The sequence below is a fragment of the Arvicanthis niloticus genome, chromosome 1 (genome assembly GCF_011762505.2).
Source record: "Arvicanthis niloticus isolate mArvNil1 chromosome 1, mArvNil1.pat.X, whole genome shotgun sequence".
NCBI classification, from domain to species: domain Eukaryota; kingdom Metazoa; phylum Chordata; class Mammalia; order Rodentia; family Muridae; genus Arvicanthis; species Arvicanthis niloticus.
In genome coordinates this window covers 70135314-70157123 of record NC_047658.1, presented here as the reverse complement: position 1 = coordinate 70157123, position 21810 = coordinate 70135314, and the positions used below count along the sequence as shown (strand labels likewise).

Genomic DNA, 21810 nt, shown 5'->3' with positions numbered 1-21810 from the left:
TTAATCCCTCTGGCTGGAATACAGACACACCCTTAGTACACACCTTTAATTTCAAACAGTGAAGGTAAAGTTAGTTTGTAGAAGGAAGCACCCATGTTTGAAACTGATGTGTAATTGAGTGGCAGAAAAAGTGATAAATCAGAGAAAGATTTGACACAATGAATCAGAGATAAGCTATGCCCAACTCTCACAAGAAGAGAGAGGAAATGGAAACTACTTAAGAGAGCAGTGCAGAGAGAGAAAGAAAAGAAAAGAAAGGTAGAAAGAGGAGCAGTTTTTAACTGGGACAGTGATACAGAGATTTCAAAGAGAAAACAAGCCAGACACAAGTGAAGATAGAACAAGCCAGAAGATTAGAATAGATTGCCAAAGTTAGTATGAGACCAAGCAGAGCTATTTGGTCAGAGGCTGGGAGAAACCAGATTGAATCAGCCAGTTTAGAGCGGAGTTTGAGCCAGAACAGCTGAGTTGAATCAGCCAGCCAGACATCAGAAAGAACTAAGAATGGGTGAACTTATTCAGCAGTAAGTCTCAGAGGCTGAAAACATTCTAGGCCTAAATAAGATGGAATGGAGGCTAGAAGCTTCCAGGACTAGGCCTAGGTTAGCAGACTAAGGCAGTAAGCCTCGGAGACAACAATTACTTCAGGAAAATATTACATCAAGTGTAAATGTTGATAGTATATACAGGAAATGTCCACCATAGCTCTCTCCTAAAGTATTTATGGCCTGTTCCCCTACAGAGACTGCTTCAATGAGATTAGCCTCATTTATTCAGCTGTATACCATAAACTCTGCCTCCTCCTTTATCTATGTGTATGTAACAACACACCTCCTTGTTTAGCTGTGTGCAATAATCCTGCCTCTCTATTCAACTATATATAATAAATCGCTGAGATTCTAGGAGGGTTATAATTTCTCCTTCAGAGTCCAGACCACCTGATGCCAGCTTTCTGTTGGTATATTTGTCTATTCTTCATTCCCTTGCAATCCCAATCAGGTTCATCCGTGAAGCTATGCTGGATGTGGCAACTATTCATTGTGGCAAAATTAATAGAATTTTACTAAAGTCAATTTGATTGCTATTAATTTAAAAATAATATTTAAGGGGCTATAGAAATGGTTCAGCAGTTAAGAGCACTTATTGCTCTTGCAGAAGACCAGGGTTCAGTTCCCAGTGAACCGAGGACCAGGGTTCAGTTCATATGGTGCGTAACAATCAAAAAGTAACAATCATCTCTAACTCCAGTTCCCATGGATCTGATGCTGTCTTCTAGCTCCACAGGCACTGCATGTGCACGGTGCACAGACACACACACAGACAAAACACTTACACATAAAACAAAAAATAATTAAGATGGTAAATCTTGTCATTTGTATGAGAATTTATAACTAAATAAATGAACTGGCCATCCACAGTACTATGACAAGACGTACAATGATAGCAGTTAACATTTACTGAGTGCTTTCCATGTGCAAATGCCTTATCCTACCCAACTATGATCATGATCCTATAATCTTTTACAAATGAGAAGTCTAAGCCTAGGAAGGTCAAGTGTCTAGCTCAAGAATCACATAGCTAGTAACAGAAATTGAATTCAATCTCAGGTGCTGGCCCTTCAAAACATCATAAAACAGAAATTGGCCAGGGTAACTACCTGGGCCAGTCTTGTTAACTAACCTAAGTTTGGTACTACAGATAGTCACATTTGAAGCGGACATTGTATACTTAATGTAGCAGATTACATAGACTGTTGAAACATAAAGACTATTCTTATAAAAGAAACATACATAAATTAAGCTATTGCTATATTATCTGCCTTTGGAACTCAGCCCAAGTTAATTCACTTAAAAATAAAGAAATAAAGCAAACTAAAGACAGTTATTGATCATTACACAGGAACACGAACACACACACACACCTGCCAGCCCTATCAAGACTCCTGCTTCCATCAGTTCAATATCAATATTGCCTCCAATGCCAGATGTAACTGCTATAGTCTTTTTGCTCGTAGTTATTTTGAATTCCTAAGGAGTTTTCATGTTTACTCTGAGCAGAGGACTCCTCACTTCTTCATAGAAGCAAACACCATCCTGTCTAACACCTACAAATGGCTGCACAAAACCATCTTCATTATTATTAGTTTTAAGGCCTCTCCTCTATTCTCTCTCAAACACATTCATATTTGGGTGAATATTCGTTAAAGACCATAATTAACACAGAGTGACAGAGTAGGAAAGGCAACAGTGTTCTTTTGTTTTGTTTTGTTTTGTTTCGAGACAGGGTTTCTCTGTGTAGCCCTGGCTGTCCTGGAACTCACTCTGTAGACCAGGCTGGCCTTGAACTCAGAAATCCGCCTGCCTCTGCCTCCCAAGTGCTGGGAGGCAACAGTGTTCTAACTTGGCAGGAAGCTATGGTACAAGCAAGAGTTCTCTAGCTGGTGATATAAGGTAACAAACCAGCACTGATTACAGAAGAGCGATGTCCAGGCCATCAGACAGAGACCAGGGAGTATTTAAAATGAATGGTCAGCACTATTTACCAGGTTCTTCATCCCCATAGAATGGGTTAAATGGCTCTGATCTACCAAAAAAATAATAAGTATAAAAGGAGTTTAAAAGCTCACTCCCTAAAAGACAACCATCTGATTATGGGCTCTTAAGCTGAAACTATAAAATGTATAGGGCACAGAATCTGACACCAGCAGGCACTTTTTGTTTTGTTTGTTTAGACCAAGTTTTCATAAATTTGTACTGCATTTATTTACTGGGCGTGAAAGGAGAGAATCAACTCCTAAAAGCCGTCCTCTATGACCTCCATGTGCATACTCTCCTGTATACACACGCGCGCGCGCACACACACACACCACATGAAATTTTTTAATTAAAATAAAAGTCATGCTTATTATTTATTAATAATATCCATTATTAGTCATCAAAAAGAATTTTTTGAGAAAAGATTTCACTATTAGCTCTCTCTGTTTGTCCTAGAACTCACTATGTAGAACAGCTGACTTCAAACTCACAGAGATCCACCTGTCTCTGCCTCCTGAGTGCTGGGATTAAACATTTATACCACCATGCCCAGCACCAAAAAAAAAAAAAAAAAAAAAAAATCCTAACTCATTAGGTTTATCATCAGTTTTAATATTCTAATAATAATAACCAGGAAACTTACAAATCCCTGTTTCTTTCTGAGTCAAAGATAAGGTTATATTATAAACAATGAAGATTAATAAATGAGTTTTTAAATTATACAATGATACTCCACCCCCCAAAAAGAGTAACTTACGATGCAGCAAGGAGAAATACAACTCTTCATTTGTTTTTGTGTAAGATTTACTTTTATTATTTTTAACTATGTATGTGTGCCTCTGTGTAAGCATAAACACATGTGGGTGTCTGCCAACACCAGAAACATTGGATCCTCCTGGCATTACTGGCATTCAGGAGGAGCCACCTGATGTGGGTGCTGGAAATCCAACTTAGGTCCTCTGCAGTGTGTGCTCTTAACCACTGAGCTATCTCTCCACGCTGGTTTTTGTTCTTTTTGAGGGAGGAGGCTGTCTGTTTCTAGACAGGATCTTGTGCTCCCACTGGCCTCAAAATCATTAACTGAGAATAATATCCTTGAACTCCTGATCCTCCTGCCTTCATACAGGCATGCCATCAACATGCCTAGCTAAGAAATACAACTCTTTAAGATGCACATCTGAAACCAGGCATAGTGGCATACCCCTATAATCCCAGCACTCAAGACGTAAAAACAGGCGGATCTCTGTGAGTTCAAGGGCAGCCTTGTCTATAGAACTAGTTCAAAGACAGCTAAGGCTACACAGAGAAAGCCTATCTTGAACCTCTACTCCCAAATGCACATATGATAGCCAATTATATTCATTCATCTTTTAAGACTTGTAAAACTAACATTTTTATTAAGGCTCTCAACTTTGAGAAGTGACTATAATTGTTTCTTCCTTTACCCCTGATATATCTGACTAACCGTAGAGAAAATACACACCACCCAGGATTTATTTCCAAAAACTAGTAGCTTTCACAGGCTACCATCAGGGTAATAATGAACCAACGTTCCAACTTAGGGGAAACTGTAGGAACAGAAATTAGAGGCAATCAAAAACATGTACTCAGTTCCTCTCCCAAATCAAAATGCTACTATTTATTGTGATATTTGATTAAGAAGGCAGCTTATTTCTTGTTTTAGGTTTAACATATAATTAAATTATAAATGATTCTGAAAGGAATTTTTAAAATATTTGAACAAAAATCACAACTCAGAGTTGAGAATGTTGACTTATACCTGTAGTCCCAACATTTGGAGGTGAGGCATGCCTTGGCTACATGAAACTCTGTCTCAAAAAGACAAACAAGCCGGGCGGTGGTGGCGCACACCTTTAATCCCAGCACTTGGGAGGCAGAGGCAGGTGGATTTCTGAGTTGGAGGCCAGCCTGGTCTACAGAGTGAGTTCCAGGACAGCCAGGGCTACACGGAGAAACCCTGTCTTGAAAAACCAAAAACAAACAAACAAACAAAAAGGTTCAGAAATGAAGAAAGAATAGGAAGTTGGGGGCTGGAGAGATGGCTCAGCAGTTAAAAGCACTGACTTCTCTACCAAAGGACCCAAGTTCAATTCCCATTATTCACACGGCAGCTCGCAGCTGTCAGTAACTCAAGTTCCAGTGGATTTGACTCTTTCACACAGACATGTAGGCAACATTAGTGTACATAAATAAGTAAGTAAGTAAATAAATAAATAAATAAGGATATGAACTGAACAGTAACTGATAATTAGTTTGAATTGAATTGACTGGAACAACATAAGAAAAGCTTAGGAGCTGGAACCTGTGAGTCAGACGGAGCCTGAATCATACAAGAGATTTATCAGACGGAGCCTGAATCATACAAGAGATTTATTTGCAAAGTAAACTACAGGGAGTAACTTTTATCCTACAAATTACAAAAGAATTTTCAGAAAATTTAAAGCAAATTTAAAGCACGGAAGAAGGGTAAAATTTATATTTAAGAAAGCTCAAAGAAAAGCAGTAAAGAAGATATACCTGGGAGAAGTGAGACAATACGTAGGTAGTTCAATCAGGAAGTCGTTTTTTAAAATGTGTATGGGACAGGGCCCATCCGATGCAGTTTTCAACACAGCCTATTTTAGATGAGTTTTCCTCTGTTAGTCTATGCCTCCCAAAGCTATAATACCACCATTTAATTAGAAAACACAACTACAAAACCAGCTGTCAAAGTCAATTCCATAAACTAAAAATTTAACTGTACTCCTTTGTTCAACAGCCATTCCAAATTCCTAACTGAAACAACTCACTTTCCTTCTTCCACAGAACACAATTTTAGAAAAGCAATCCATCGAGATGAGCACATCTGTGCAGTGTACAACAAGTGTAAACAATTTAACAGGCATTTAATGAAACATTTCCTATTCTTTATTGGGCAAAATTCTAACATGACAACATCAGGTTGCAAATTGACATTTTTAAATTAGGGTTTCTGTCTTTTGGGCTCTTTTTTTTTAATAATATGAACATGCTGATTTTAAATCCCATCTGGCTACATGGTGCAGCTGCCATGAATGAATTTCCAATTAAGCACATGGTTGAAGCATTCGGAACTGCCATGTGCCATCAACTGCAACAATATGAATGCAGAAGCCCTTTATATGTCCATGCTAATAGAAGAAGATTTCTTAGTCTGTCCTAGAAAGGAAGGGACATGCAGGTAAATGTAAAAATGGACCTCATACATGGATCTCACTTTCACTATCTCTTCTTTGAAAGGCAGTAGCTGGCCTATCTTGCACAGTTCTTTAGCTTACCAAGTTTGCCTATCTCTATCCTCTTATCCTTATATCAACAAAAACCTAAAAGGTAAAGCTAAAACTAGCTTCAATTCCAATATTGGATGTAGTGGCACATGCCTGTAATCCTAGCACGAAGGAGGCTAAAGCAGAAAATCCTTTGAACCAAGGCTACATAACAAGATTCTGTCAATCAATCAATATAAATAAATCAAATAAATAAATAAGCAAGCAAGCAAGGATATAGTTCAGAGGTAAAACATGTGCCCAACACACCAGAGGTCACAAGTTTAATTTCCAGTACAGCCAATCAATCAAGTAAATTCTAACTCAATCTTTCACAAATGTGTGTGAATTTGGGCACATTTTTTTTTTCTTCTTTAAGCTGTATTTCCTCAAATATAAAATAATAATACCTAACCTTGCAGAGTTGTGGAAAGGATGAGAGAAAATGTATATAAAGCAGCTGTAGATGTGTCTGGTTCCTATAGGGATTTAATAAATGGTAACCACTTTAACATTCCTTTGTTTCCAAATGTCTTGTACTTACAAATTATGTACCTTAAGTTTAAAGGTTAAACTTTTATTTTTATCCAGCATGGTGTCCCACCCCTTTCACTTCAGCACTCAGGAGGAAAGACAGATCTTTCCAAGTTCCAGGCCAGCCTGGTATACATAGCAAGTTCTAGGTCAGCCAGACCTACATAGTAAGACCCTACCTTAAAAAATAAATAAATCTGGCCTTAGTTCTCTTTCCCGTCTTGCAACATGATGGGTGAAAAGGCTGAGAAGCCTGATACAAAGGAGAAGAAACCTACAGCCAAGAAGGCTGGAGGTGATGCTGCTGCCTCTGGTCCCCGGGCCTGTGCTGCAGTCAAAAAGGGTAACCCTAAGGCTAAAAAGCCCAGGAAGGGGAAGCCCCATTGCAGCCGAAACTCTGCCCTGGTTAGAGGAATTGGCAGCTACTCCCAATCGGCTATGTATTCCAGAAAGACCTTGTACAAAAGGAAATACTCAGCTGCCAAGACCAAGGTTGAAAAGAAGAAAAAGGAGAAGGTCCTTGCTACTGTCACAAAAACAGTTGGTAGGGACAAGAACAGTGGCACCCGGATGGTGAAGCTTCAAAAAATGCCTAGGTATTATCCTACCGAAGATGTGCCTCGGAAACCATGGCAAAACGCCCTTCAGTTAGCACATGAGAAGGCTGCTCCAGCATCACTCCCGGGACTGCCTTGATCATCCTCACTGGGCACCAGTGGGGCAAGAGAATGGTTTTCCTGAAGCAGCTGGGCAGTGGCTTGCTACTTGTGACTGGACCTCTTGCCATCAACAGAGTTCCTCTGCGCAGAACACACCAAAAGTTTGTCATCGCCACCTCTACAAAAGCTGGTATCAGTGAAGTTAAAATCCCAAACACCTGGCTGACAATTGCTTCAAGAAGCAGCAGCTGCACAAGCCCAGGCATCAGGAGGGCGAGATCTTCAACACAGAAGGAGAAATACGAGATTATAGAGCAGCGAAAGACTGATCAGAAAACTGTGGACTCGAATATTTTGTCAAAGATTAAAGCTGTTCCTCAGCTCCAGGGCTACCTGCGATCTCAGTTCTCTCCGACAAACGGGATGAATCCTCACAAACTGGTGTTCTAAATTGCTTATAACCTAATTAAACAGCTTCATATGTTTAAAAAAAAATCTTATTTTAAGGATGAAATAAACTAATTCAGATAAAGGACTTAGAACATTGCCTCACAAATAATAGTCAGTCATTAATTGTTAACTGTTGTTGCTATTATCACAACATACTTCACATTAAGTCACAAATAAATATAAACATATGTACTTATAGTTACACATAAATATATATACATATTTTATATGTATTCTAATATATGCATATATTTGTTTACTTATTTGTTTGTTTATACACATATATACATATATATACACATACAAATATAGAAAGCAAGAGATAAGATTTTGGTACATAACCCAAGCTAGCAGGCAACTCACTATGTATCTGAAGTTGGCCTCAAGCTCACAATCATTCTGCCTAAACCTCTTGAGTAGTGCTTTAGGATTACAAAATGCACCCTCGAACCTGCCCTAAATGTAATCTATAGTCACCCTCTTCTTCCTCATGTAATACTTATCATGAAATCTTACACATGTGCTCAGTAAGTATCCATTGAGGTAAGTAATGAATGAATGGCTGAGTAACTGAAGATATCACAAGTCATCACAGAGGCTGGAAGTTGAAGGGTGGGAAGGTATCTGTCTTAGTTAAGGTTTCCACTGCTATGGCTATGGCCATGACTATGTCAACTCTTTTAATTGGGGGTGGCTTACAGTTTCAGAGGTTTAATCCAATGTCATCGTGGTTGGAAGCATAGCAGTATGCAGATAAATGTGGTGCTGGAGAAGGAGCTAAGAGTTCTACATCTTGATCCAAAGGCAGCAGGAGACTGTACTACAATGAGCATAGCTTGAGCATAGGAGACTTCAAAGCCCACCCCCATAGTGACACACTTCCTCCAACAAGGCTTATCTACTGCAACAAGGCCACACCTCCTAATAGTGCCACTTCCTATGAGCCAAGCATTCAAACACAAGTCTATGGGGGGCCATTTCTATTCAAACCACCACAGTATCCAAAACAGAGAAATGGGATGATTAAAAATATAGGAAGGTGAGTAGTCACACCAGACATGGACCCTAGACTCAGGGAACTATACAGATGAGGAGTCAGAAAGATTGTAAAACTCTGAGGGGATGGATGACTCCCAAGGAAAGAAACATTGTCCTCCAGACACAACAGAACTAATGCAAATATGAACACACAGAGATCATGACACATGCACAAGGTCTGAACAGGTTCAAGCCAGACTGAGTCCCAGCACTGAGATGAGAAATTGGGCAGAATCTCCTAGCCCTAATCAAGAGGCTATCACCAACTGACTATCACTTGCAAAGGGAAAATCAGCTTTCTCCAATGGAATCTCATCGTGTATATAAACCAAACTTACAGAGTAGACCAGCAGTAGATTGTTGGGAGCTGACTTTAGCAAAAAACGGCTACCAGCTTTGCAGCCATCTCAAGCCATATACCCTGACGTGCGACTTGTTTTTCAACAGCCTACAACAGCTGAAGCACACTCTGATATCCCACATATTTTGTTTTGCTGTTTACTGCTCCCAGCTACAAGGCGCACGTGGTATCCATGCCTGCAAGGCATGCGGTTCACGTGTTATCCACGTGCTATCCACGCCATACATGCCTGTAAGGCGCAAGTGGTATCCAAGCCTGCAAGGCGCACGCATGGTACACGAGCTATCCGCGCTATAGACGCCTGTAAGGCTTATGTCATATCATCAACACCTACAAGACACATGATATCCATGCACCTACAAGGTACGTGACAAAAGCCTATAAATATCCCAGATTTTCCTTCAATACAGAGACAAGGAAGAGAATACGGGAGAATAGAGGAGACAGTGAGAGAGACAATACAGGAGAGAGAGAGACACACACAATAAACGAGACTTGAGACTTGATCAGAACCTGTCTTGTCTCCATTCTTCGAGTCGATTGCCTCTCTCTCTCTCTCTCTCTCTCTCTCTCTCTCTCTCCCCCCCCCCCACCTACAAGCGACGGGAAGAATGGAGACAAGACAGGGTGTGTGGTCAAGTCTCATTTATTGTGTCTCTCTCTCCTTTATTGTCTCTCTCATTGTCTCCCATATTCTCTTCTCTTGAAGGGAAATCTGGGGTATTTATAGGCTTTTGCCACGTGCCTTGTAGGCTCGTGGATATCATGTGTCTTGTAGGTGTTGATATGACATACGCCTTACAGGCGTCTATAGCGCGGATAGCTCGTGTACCATGCGTGCGCCTTGCAGGCTTGGATACCACTTGCGCCTTACAGGCATGTATGGCGTGGATAGCACGTGGATAACACGTGAACCGCATGCCTTGCAGGCATGGATACCACGTGCGCCTTGTAGCTGGGAGCAGTAAATAGCAAAACAAAATATGTGGGATATCAGAGTGTGCTTCAGCTGTTGTAGGCTGTTGAAAAACAAGTCGCACGTCAGGGTATATGGCTTGAGATGGCTGCAAAGCTGATAGCAGCTTTCTGCTAAAGTCGGCTCCCAACAGTAGATGGTCAACACAAAACAAACTCAATGGTGTTTGTGTTTTTGGCCTCACATTGTTTTGTTTGGTCATTTTTTTGTCTTATTAGTCTTTTGTTTACATATTATGGTTTCTGGTTTTGTGTTCTTATGGGGTTTGATTTGTTTATGTATGTGTTTCTTGTGCTTTTTCATTCTTGCTATTACTTTTTTAAATTCTGGTTTGCTTTTTTTATTTGCCTGTTTGTTTTCTAGGAGAGAGAAAAAAACAGAATTGGATGGGGTGGGGAGGATCTGGGATGAGATGGAAAAGTGAAATTGATCAGAACACACTGTATGAATTTTAAATTAAAAAAGGAAGGTGGAGAAATTATAAGTCATATATGAAAAATAAACTATGTAAATAATAAAATTAAATATATATGTATAAACACATACACAGGGTTTGTGGGGTGAAGGTTGGGAGGATAAGACCAGAACAATAAATGATAAGTATTTTACCTGAGCTGAAACAACACATAAGAAAGAATTAGGATTTGCGGCTAATGAGACAGGCAGAATTCAAATCATAAAAGAGCCTCTTGTAGGTAAACTTTCAAACATTCCAAAGGAAATACTTCTTTGAACATGTATAATCTTTGCACAGTAATCATTCGGTTAGAATGTGCTGTTTCACAAGTTGTTTATATCTATCTAGACTTATGTGCTAAGTAGGGAAGATATTATTGTAGGCCTGTTGTAGAGTAATTTTAATCCAGCAACATGGCTTCTCTGGCAAGGGATCATATCCAAAGATCTGTGTGATCAGGTTGGAATATAGACACACTATACACCTTTAATCCCTCTGGTTCAAATACAGACATACCCTTAGTATACACTTTTAATCCCAAACAATGTAGGTAAGGTTAGTTTACAAAAGGAAGCAGCCATGTTTGAAAGTGATGTCTAATTGAGGGGCAGACAAAGTGACAACATCAGAGAAAGATTTGACAGAATGAGTTAGAGATAGGATAGGCCCAACCCTTAAGAGAACAGTAAAGGAAAGAAAAGAGACTTAACAAAGCAGTGCAGGGAACTAGAGAGATGGTTCAGTGGTTGAGTATACTGGCTGCTCTTCCAGAGGACCCAGGTTCAACTTCCATGCTCCACATGTCAGCTCACAACTGTCTGCAACTCCAGTTCCAGAGGATTCGACTCCCTCACAAAGACATATATACACACAAAACAGCAATGCACATGAAATAAAAATAAATTTTTTAAAAAAAGGAGAGCAGCACAGTGAGAGAAAGTCATTCTCCTTTCAGTCGGTTCAGTCAGCTCAGTTGAGTGTGTTTGGTGCTGTCAGTGGGGAGTTGGATAAGAGGCAACACAAAGGAGTTGAGTTCGTGGCAGTTCAGTTTGTGATGTTCAGAGGTAGATAGGTTACAAGTGAAGACAGAACAAGCCAGAGAATGAGAATGAGCCAAAAGATTAGATTATCAGAGTTAGTGTGAAGCTAAGCAGAGCAACTCAGTCAGAAACCAAGAGAAGCCAGTTTGAATCCATCAGCTTGAAGGGTAGTTTGGGCCAGAACAGCTAAGTTGAACCAGCTAGCCAGAGTTCAGAAAGAGCTAGAAAGGGTGAGCTTATTCCACAGTAAGCCTCTGAGAGGACAATTGCATCAGGTAAATAAAAGATACATTTACAGTCAGTTGTACAGATAGGAAACAGAACCCCTGAGAGATTAAGATTATAATTTCTCATGTATACTAATAACCACTATCCTATTTGGTTTCTCAGAAACTAATTCTGGATTTTCTTTCTTCAATTATACTTTGCTTTCTGTCCATATATTGAATATTGCCTATAAAGTTGGTCAAATATTTCAAATCTCTAAAATTTCAAGGATGACTATGAATCAGAAGATACACTCGTGAAATGAGGAAGGGTGTTTGTGGGGACCATGACCAAATAAGAAGAAATTGTCTCTCCTTTAGCAAAGCAGGAATAAGGGCTTGACTTGATCTGCCCTAAGTTAAGAGAAAGTAACAAAGTCTGAATGTAACAACAGAGTAAGCCTCAACTATGAACAAATGAGGACAGAAGATACTGGACAATCAATTATGAAAGGCAGTATGGGAGTTGCAGGCATTTGCCCCTCTGGAGAGTACAACTAGGTACAGTTTTCCTGGAGAATATTCTTTCTTTCACTTAGCAAATGGTTTGTTCATGCAATGAACTAAAGAAACAATTCAACTGTTAAGTACCAACATCCTTAAAAACTTAACAACTCAACTCCTATTGTCTTTATTGTTTATCCTAAGAATGTTTATAGGCCAAGTTTCACCTGGCCAGGCTTCAATAACACGTACATGTAATCCCAACACTCGGGAAGCTGAAGCAAAAGGTTTGAAAGCTTAATGCCAGTCTAGGCAACATGTCAAGACCCTGTCTCAAGAAATAAACAGCAACACAGGAAAGAGACACAAAGACAAACAGACACACACAATCTTATCATGCAATGCAATAGTATACACCCATTAAAACTGAATATGTTGAACTTTCTTCTTTGACTTTTTTTCCAAAGATGATGTCACTCTATACCCCTAGCTGTAGACCAGGCTGACTCACAGAGATAGTCTGCCTCTGCTTCCCAAGTGCTGAGATTAAAAGCATATACCACTGCATCCTGCAAAATTCAGTGATTTTGAATGGAACTGAAATAAATACTAAACAAAGAACCTCCAAGGGGTCACAGATGAGCAAACTAGAGCTAATTTGAAGGTTTAGTTTCACAAACTTTGCCTAACAGCAATACAATTAATGTTTATTTGACTATCTGCCATATGACAGGCACTGTGGCTGGAGATTTATAAACATTCTTTCTAGCATGCCACTCTGGCACATGTCAATGATTGCACTTAGAAGACTTGAAAAGTAGAAATCTTAAATTAGAGGCCAGCCTAGGTTATCTGGTGAGACTGTCCAAAACAACACTCATCTAATAGTACCCTTGAAGGTAAACATTACAATGTTATTTTCACACTGACTTATCTAGGATAATTCATAGAGAAATGATAAAGTTTAACTTAGAATATAGATCTATACAATTGCAAAACTCTTAAGAGAGTGGTAAGTTGTTATTTCAAATAGTTGCCTATCTTCTTCTTAATCCAGTCCCTCTCTGCTATAACTGAGGCCTAGGCCCCTGACATGTCTCTCTAGCTCTACTCCAAGTTCCCAGCTGGAAAGGACTAAGTCGAACTACTACCTAACACCCTTTTAGGCAGTCTCCAGTGACAAAGATGAGGATATACTGAACCACTGCTGTAAAACAGGGTTTCCACAGGTTCTCCAGATCCCACACTGGCCAAACCTGTATTTGTAGGGATGCTTCCTCCAAGAGGGCAAGCACTCTTCTGGCAGTGCCTACCCATGACTGTGCTTAGCAATGTTTCACTGAGTAATAAACAGCCCTAACACCGTCCTTCCCCAGGCCAGTCCTAGAAATCAACTTTTACCATTTTTCCTCAGGCTCTCACATGCCATTACATGTGCCAACCACCAGAAATTCAAGACTAACCCAAAGAAGATCATATCAAGATATGGTGGCATAGGCCTGTAATGCCAGCACTGGAGACTGAGGCATATGGAAGTCAAAGAACAACTTTCTTGAGAGTTGGTTCTTTTTTTCCACCATGGGTTCCAAAGTGTCAGGCTTGGCAGCAAGTTCCCTTGCTCACTGATCCATGGCAGCAGCCCTTGAGCGTATTTCATAATCTAGCCTTGCTTAAGTCATACCCATCAATAAAAAAAAGAACTAATCCCCAGACGGTTCCAAGATACTTCTATGTAGATTTATAATCATTTATCCCTTGCTTTGAGAGATAGGTATTTATATCTCCTCAGTTTAAATAAATCATATAAATAAATAGTAGGACAGATGTGCGCCAAGAACTAAGATGTCAGATTCCAAGTATATGCCTGTGCCTCTGGGCCACTCTCCCCAGTACCCAACTTGACCCAGCAGAGTATAGCATATCTCTGGAGATCCAAAAGGTGCAAGTTGAGCACTTGAGGATAAGGGACCCCCCAGCTTAAACAGGGGTGTGGTGGCTTGAATATGAGTGGCCCATGGGAAGTGGCACTATTAGAAGGTGTGGCCTTATTGGAGGAAGTTCATCGTTGTCAGGGTGTGATGATAATGAACTGAACCTCTGGCACTGTAAGCCAGCCTCAATTAAATGTTTGCCTTTTTAAGAGTTGCCTTGGTCATGGTGTCTCATCACAGCAATAAAACCCTAAGACAAAGAGTACTTGCTTTAGTACAATGATCCCAAACACCAAACACACATCAAATATCCTGCCTTTATTTGTTGGACCTACACAAAATCAGCAAATATTTATGCTAATTTCAAACCCACTCCTAAGAACTTGCTTTTAGGAGCTATGCCACCAGTTGGGCCCCTCATCTTCTGGTATTATATTTTCAAAACACACATGGACAAAAAGGAAAGACTTCCTGGATAGGAAGGAAAATTGGACCAAACATTTAACCTCTCCTACTAAGTTTGACAAGGATGACTCCATTCTTGCATGAATAAATATGCTATTAATCACTGAAAAAATAAATAAATAGTAGAAGGATATCACCACAAAAACAGGCCACTTTCTTGTATTTCTATCTGAGCTGAGAACACTTATCAAAGGTTGGCAGCATTCTTCTCATGCTTCCTTTGTCACACTTCTGGCAAATGCACACTTTTTCTTTTTTGAGACAGACAGTATGTAAAGCTCTGGAACTCCCTATGCAAACCAAGCTGGCCTTGAATTCACAGAGCTTCCTCCTACCGCTACCTCCTGAGTGCTGGAGTTAAAGGCATTGGATCATCATGCCTACCCTCACATGTCCATTCTTTTTTTTTTTTTTTTTTTTAAGATTTATTTTATTTATATGAGTACATTATAGTTGTCTTCAGACACACCAGAAGAGGGCATCAGATTCCATATCCCATAGTCATGAGCCACCATGTGGTTGCTGGGAATTGAACTCAGGACCTCTGGAAGAGCAGTCAGTGCTCTTAACCACTGAGCCATCTCTCCAGCCCCACATGTCCATTCTTAAACCAGTCACTATCAGTAGACTTGAGATTAGGATCAAAAACTGGCTTATAAAAGTTGCCATTGGCTGTATTTGCAGCAGTGGGATTTGAATTCAGGGCTTTCTGTATGCTAGGCAAGCATCATCCCAATGAAGCTACATCTCCAGTTCTTTAGACTAAAACAAAGCAGCAAATACACACTCATCACCTCAAGGACACAGAAGACAAAGAACAGGAGGAAAGTAGATGACCTCCAAGCCCCAATGTTCCCTTCATGAGAGAGGGAAATGAAAAATATTTATCCAAAGTCTGTGGAAAGAACTCAAGAAGGCTCCAGAGATCCCAGCCTTAATCATGGCACTATAGGAAGGCTAAATTTGCTATGTAGTTATGGAATCGCAGAACGATGACATGCAGTGTTAACTGCTCCAAAAGGAAACCACCACTATGTAGGGGCTGTGATCTGTCCAAAGCTTCACACTGTGCCTGTGCAAAGAGGTTGCTATAGGAATAAGATCACTAAGTCCCACACTGTCCCTTGAAAAAGTGACAGGCTGCTTCAGTTCAATGTTTTTGCCTTTCATGCCTGTCCCTAAACAAAGCACTAGTCCCTGTTCAGGAAAAGCTGCTGATGAGGTTTGGAATACTTGGTTCAGGTACTATACTCCCACCCTGAGCAATTTCACCAGGCTACCTTTAACATCATCTTCAAGTAATACAGCCACCCAACCCCTGATTTCTGCACACCAGGAATTTACTAACCATCTTGATAAAATTAGAGTCCAGAAATAAATCTACACAGTTATAGCCAAAGTGTCAAAACCAATCCAAAAAGAAAGAATCCTCTTGGCCAGTCAGTGGTGGTGCACACCTTTAATTCCAGTACTTGGGAGGCAGAGGCAGCAGATCTCTGAGTTTGAGGCCAGTATGGTCTATAGAGTGAGTTCCAGGACAGCCAGGGCTACACAGAGAAACCCTGTCCCTGGAGAAAGAAAAAAAAAAGTTTATAACAGCTTCATTTATAATAGAAAATCAGGACAATCAACTCAAATAATCTTCAACAGGTGAATGGCTACACCATCCCTCTATATCCTTATGAGTAACAAAAGAGGGACCGGAGGCAGCTGGAACAGCACCACTTTACTATCTTATTAGGGAAGGAGACTCTGGATGGAATACCTAGCAACACCTACCCCCAAAAGGAACAAGACAAAGATACATGCAGTAACCTAGGTGAATGTCTCAAGGACATCATGCTTTGTAAATCGAATCTCAAAAGATAATAAATTACATGATTCCATTTAAGCATCATTCTCAAAAGGACAAAATTAAGCAGATAAAGAATATAGACATATTGCCAGCGGACGAGGACAGAGTGGGGTGAGAAGGAAGGTATGGTCATAAATATAATGATGTAGTACAAGAGAGTTTCCTTTAGGTGACAGAACATGTCCGTATCTTTAATTGTGGTAGTGATTACAACAATCTGTACAAGAGATAAAACTATACAGAACTATACACATACATAGGATTACTCAGAAAATGGTAAAAGGTGAATAAAGTCTGTGGTTCATTTAATAGTATTCACTGGTGTCATATATCTAGCTTTACTATTACTTTACTTTGTTTATGATGTCACAATAGAAAAAGCTGGGAAAGAATAGAAAGGACCCTGTGCACTATTCTTCAAGTGCCAGGGATTGAACTCAGGCACTTGTATAGGATAGGCAGGAACTTCACCAACCTATACTCAAGCCTTTCTATGTACTATTTGATGCAACTTCCTTTTAATTTATAATGGTTTAAAAATAAACAGATTTTCTTTTAAAAAGTATTACAATTCAACCAACATCTGAGTACCAACAGTATGTCAAAACAATATGACAAAATACTGTGCAAGTGTTACACATTCAACAATTCAATGATATTCATTGAACATACATACAAAGTAAGATATAAATAAAATCCCTGAAACTTTTAAATTTTGAATATCCCTAACCTAATTACTTTAAAAATTAGGATAATTTTTGCTAAAGCTAGTCTGTTAACTATTTTCTCTAACATAACAATTATAATTAACCACAATTAGATACATGTATACCTAATTATATACCAAAAGGAGGTACAGTATGAAGTATTTGTTTCTGTCAGCTTTTTTAACCATGTATCTTTGTACAGGTCGCTTGTTCTAGAAGCTTCTATTGCTGTAAATAGCATGACCAAAAGCAACTTGGGGAGGAAAGGGTTTATTTGGCTTACAGTTTACAGCCTATCACTGAGAGAAGTCAGGGCAGGAACTCAAAGAGGAACCTCAGAGGAGCGCTACTGCCTACTTATGGCTTGCTTTCCATGAATAGACCTCAACCTTCTTTCTTATACAACCAGGACCAGGTGGTACTGTTCCCATGGCTGGGCCTTTCCACATAAATCATTAATCAAAAAAAAAAAAAAAAATCATTAATAATAATAATAATAAAAAGCCGGATACGCTTGCCTACAGACCACTCTGATGAAGGCATTTTCTCAACCCAGGTTCCTCTTCCCAGATAACTTTGTCAAGCTGACAAAAAACTAACCAGAACATCACTTTTTTCTTCTTTTTTTTTTTTTTATCAAATTGGAATTTTTACTTTTTCACACAGGAGTTATATACACAAAAAGGCAGGATGTGAGAGAAGGGGATGACACAGGAGCGTAGGTGTTCAGGGGGAGTACAGATATCTTTCAGAACAGGGTATTGGCTTGGTGAAGGTTCAGGGGACAGGTCACTATAACTCTGCCTATGATTCAATTGTCTTATCTAAGTTGGTACTATCCTCCAAGGCTACCCATCTACAAGGTCTATGGCTACTCAGGCTGGTAAATTTCCACCAAAGCTGCCTGTTTATAATAGCTTATAGCCATCTGTTTTAGTGTTTTTCCACAGAGACCCAAGACTTTGTGTTAGCAGGCATGTATGTCAGGCCTATTGCTGAGAACATCACTTTTCTAACCTGAAGTTTCCTCACCTGTAAAATGCAGAACATGGTTATAATACCCTTCTTAGAACTACAATAAGGATTAAAACAAAGGAAACAGCTGGCCAAACCGTAAAGCATTCTGCAAATGTTAGCTACTACATTCCTTGCTCTTTAAGGAGAGATGTTTCAGAAATTTATTTGAGTCTACTTTATAAACAGCAGTATTCTCAATGCTCCAAAACAGAGACTAGATTTTCATTTGGACCTGAAACAATCAAAACAGTTCCCTGAGAAGGCTTATAAAAACAATACCACATTAAACATTGGTGATTTGTTTTAAAAGCTGGTATGCAATTAAGAGGATTCCGCTGTTTCACCGAGCTCCTGTGGCATCCAATTAAGTAATAACATGAGCGAGGAGCTCTTAATTATGGAGGAAAACTTCCACAAGCCAGTGACAGGTGTGCCGGGCTCAAGCTGCGATCAAAATAGTTGACTACAGCATTAATTCCTCCCCTTCCTTTTTCCCAAAGACACATTACTTTGCATGTAATTAGTTGAAATGTAAACCAGACCAAATGACTGCTGTATTTCAAGCTTTATTACCTTTTATCTCGTTAACTTCCACCAACTGGGTTTTAAAGGATTAACACCAAAACAGATGGTTTAAACCCACTGTAAGTGAGCTTCAGTGATCAGAAATTATAATGGCCAGACTAAATTTATACTCATCACTGAGATGTGCACCATCTTTCCCTAAATAGTGCCTATTGTAAACAGAAATTACCCCACTCTTCATTTTCATGTACTTTGTAAATGACCTTAAAACTAAAACCATCTTCAAGGGGATGCTTTTTTTTTTTTTTTTTTTTTTTTTTTTTTCCTAATTTGCCTACCTTTCCTCAAATTTTTTTTTTTTTTTTTTTTTTTTTTTTTTTTTTTTTGGTTTTTTTTTTGAGACAGGGTTTCTCAGTGTAGTCCTGGCTGTCCTGGAACTCAGTCTGTAGACCAGGCTGGCCTCGAACTCAGAAATCCGCCTGCCTCTGCCTCCCAAGTGCTGGGATTAAAGGCATGCGCCACCCCACCACCACCCGGCTTCCTCAAAAATTTAAAACAAAGTTTTTGTCTCTTAAAGTAACTGTGAAAATATCTAACTATTTAAAAACCAAATATCTAACTATTCTTTATATTCTAAATTATAAGCAAATAATAGTAGCATTTGAGTAAAGAGCCAAAAAGTACATTCCTCAAATAGAAATCTGAAAAATAATTTCCCCACAGTTTGATTACCCTAAGTTCAAAACCTGACTTTTCAAAGAGATGAACTTTTACAGGTCTTGATAAAACTATTCATGTTAAACCTAGTACAAGAAGATAGTGATGCCACAAAAATGCTCATTGGTTCAAAAGGCCATCTTCAAGCGTCTTCTTGATTGCCAAAGGGAAAAGCTCCTGAAAGATCAGATGCCCAAATGTGATTTTGGAAAAACTCTTGAGAAATATGTACATAGTTAACATAGAATGAGTCATTATGATAAGAAAAACTCAGGATTAGGCTTCAAGTACTAGTCTGTGACATTCCATTTAAGCAGTTATTGAGTAGCCACTCTATCAGAAGACCAATTGCTGGTGATTAAAGGGAAACATATTAACAATACAGCACCTCCAGTATTACCAATGGCAAGCATCAACACAGAAGCATGAAGAGAAACAGCAAGCCTTACCTGGAAAAGAGAGCAACAGCTTTACTGAGGAAGTAAGGCCAAGCTGAGAGAGGATCAGGAGCCATTTGAACAGAAACAAAGACACGAGCAAAGATGTAGCAACAGAAGAGTAAACAGTGAGGAGCAGGGACTACAGATGACTTGGCAAGCCTGGGCTGAGAAGAGTGAGTTTGGCAGCCCTGGGGGGAAATGAAAGCTGTTGTCCAGACAGAGATGCTAAAGATTGAGCTAAAGCTGTGGGGATGGAGACGGGCACAAATCTAAAAAATGCTGAGGTGATAATATTTGCCCAGCTTAGTTATGGAGGACAGGAAGATAACAAAACTCTTGGCCTGGGTGAGAAAGCCGTGTCTCGCTGAGGTAAGAAACATGAAGAGAAGGTTTGGAGAATAAGATACCAGGCTTAGTTTTAAGATACCCTTGTGATTTTAAACCAGTCATTTCATACTTTAAATCCAGTTTCTCAGTTGACAAAACAGTTATTAGATCTATGTCAAAGGTTCTGGTGAGAATTAAATAAAATAATGGAAGGAAGAGGGTTATAAAATCATTGCCTGCTAACAACGACTCAGGAAGACTGCTAATAGTATCCATTTTTCCTCCCCCACCCTCACTCTCTGCCAAGATTTAACTGGGCACAAACAACTTTGCCAGAAACTGTGTTCCCCAGTAGTATTTACAACTAGGCATGTCACAGTTCTAAATATAATGAATGAAATGCTAGAAAAAAACAGAATCCACCTTCTGGCTCATTAGGAGGAAGAGAACTGAACCCAGATCCTAATGGATGTTAAGCATATATTCTACCAATGAGCTACACTGTCAGCTCATCACTCTCTTCCCTTAGAGAACTATATATACCCCTCTCTTTTCCCTTCCTAGAGACTAGAAGGTGAATGTGTTAATAAGTTGCCTGTGAAGATGCAAATAAAAGCAATGGGAAAGAGGGATGGAGGTTCCTCTGGATGATTTCAAGGAGCAGAACCTCTGACTACTTTGGCAATAATCATCTTACTTCTTCTTTTTTTTTGGGGGGGGGGGTTGTTTTTTTTCAAGACAGGGTTTCTCTTGTGTAGTCCTGGCTGTCCTGGAACTCACTCTGTAGACCAGGCTGGCCTCGAACTCAGAAATCCGCCTGCCTCTGCCTCCCAAGTGCTGGGATTAAAGGCGTGCCACCACCACCCGGCAATCATCTTACTTCTGAGTGTTACATAAAAGATAAATTTCTACATTTTCTTAGCCACTAACTATCTGGTTCTCTGAGCAGTTTATCTGAACTCTTAACTATATAACATCAATGCTTATAAAATCTGCAAAGAGGACTAGTAAGATGGCTCAGGGAGTAAAGGTGCTTACTGAACAAGCCTGGTGAACTGAATTAGACACACACACACACAATTTGAATTTAAAATCTGTAGGAAAAATAACCAAGACACATTTCAGAGCCCTAAAAATCCACTAGCTATTCATACTACCATCAAGATTAAGGAGGTGTATTCATGAGTATGTGAGTACACATGTGTGTGTGTGCATGCACACACAAAGAAATGAGCTGAATTAATATATGTGAAGCAATTGAGCAGGTCCAGAACTGCAGCCAACTCTATTCAAGATTCAGAGCTGTGGGGCTGGAAAGATGGCTCAGCAGTTAACTGTGCCTGCTGCTCTTGTAAAGGACTGAAGTTTGGTTCCCAGCACCCACACCAGATGGCTCACAACTATAGCTCCGGGGGATTAGAAGACACTCTATTCTGGCTTCCAAAGGCACCTGTGCATATGTGGGCACACACACACAATTTTTTTTTAAGATTCAAAGCTCTAAGCTGGGCATGGTGATTTAATTCAAACACTTGGAAGGCAGATCTCTGTGAATTATAGGCCAGTCTGATCTACACAGAAAGTCCGGAGCCAGCCAGGTCTAAATAGTGAGGCCCTAGCTCAAAAATAAAACCCCTAACTTTTATAATACCTTGTAATAAACAGATTACATAATGACAAACAAATCTGCAAACAGGAACAACAAAAATGGCTGACAGTCTTAGGTGAGGAATAACTTACCTGAACATAACAAGCATATCAA

At 39.6% G+C, this 21810-nt stretch overlaps 1 protein-coding gene and 2 pseudogenes across 2 annotated transcripts in view; 2 read left to right on the top strand and 1 right to left on the bottom strand.

Moving 5' to 3' along the window:
- The window catches only part of Fam168a (family with sequence similarity 168 member A), a 142123-nt gene that overhangs the window by 98516 nt on the left and 21797 nt on the right, over window positions 1–21810 (bottom strand). The window lies entirely within an intron of this gene.
- Window positions 6602–7559, top strand: LOC117706149 (large ribosomal subunit protein eL6 pseudogene; annotated as a pseudogene).
- LOC117706174 (NADH dehydrogenase [ubiquinone] 1 beta subcomplex subunit 4-like) lies at window positions 13907–14513 on the top strand (annotated as a pseudogene).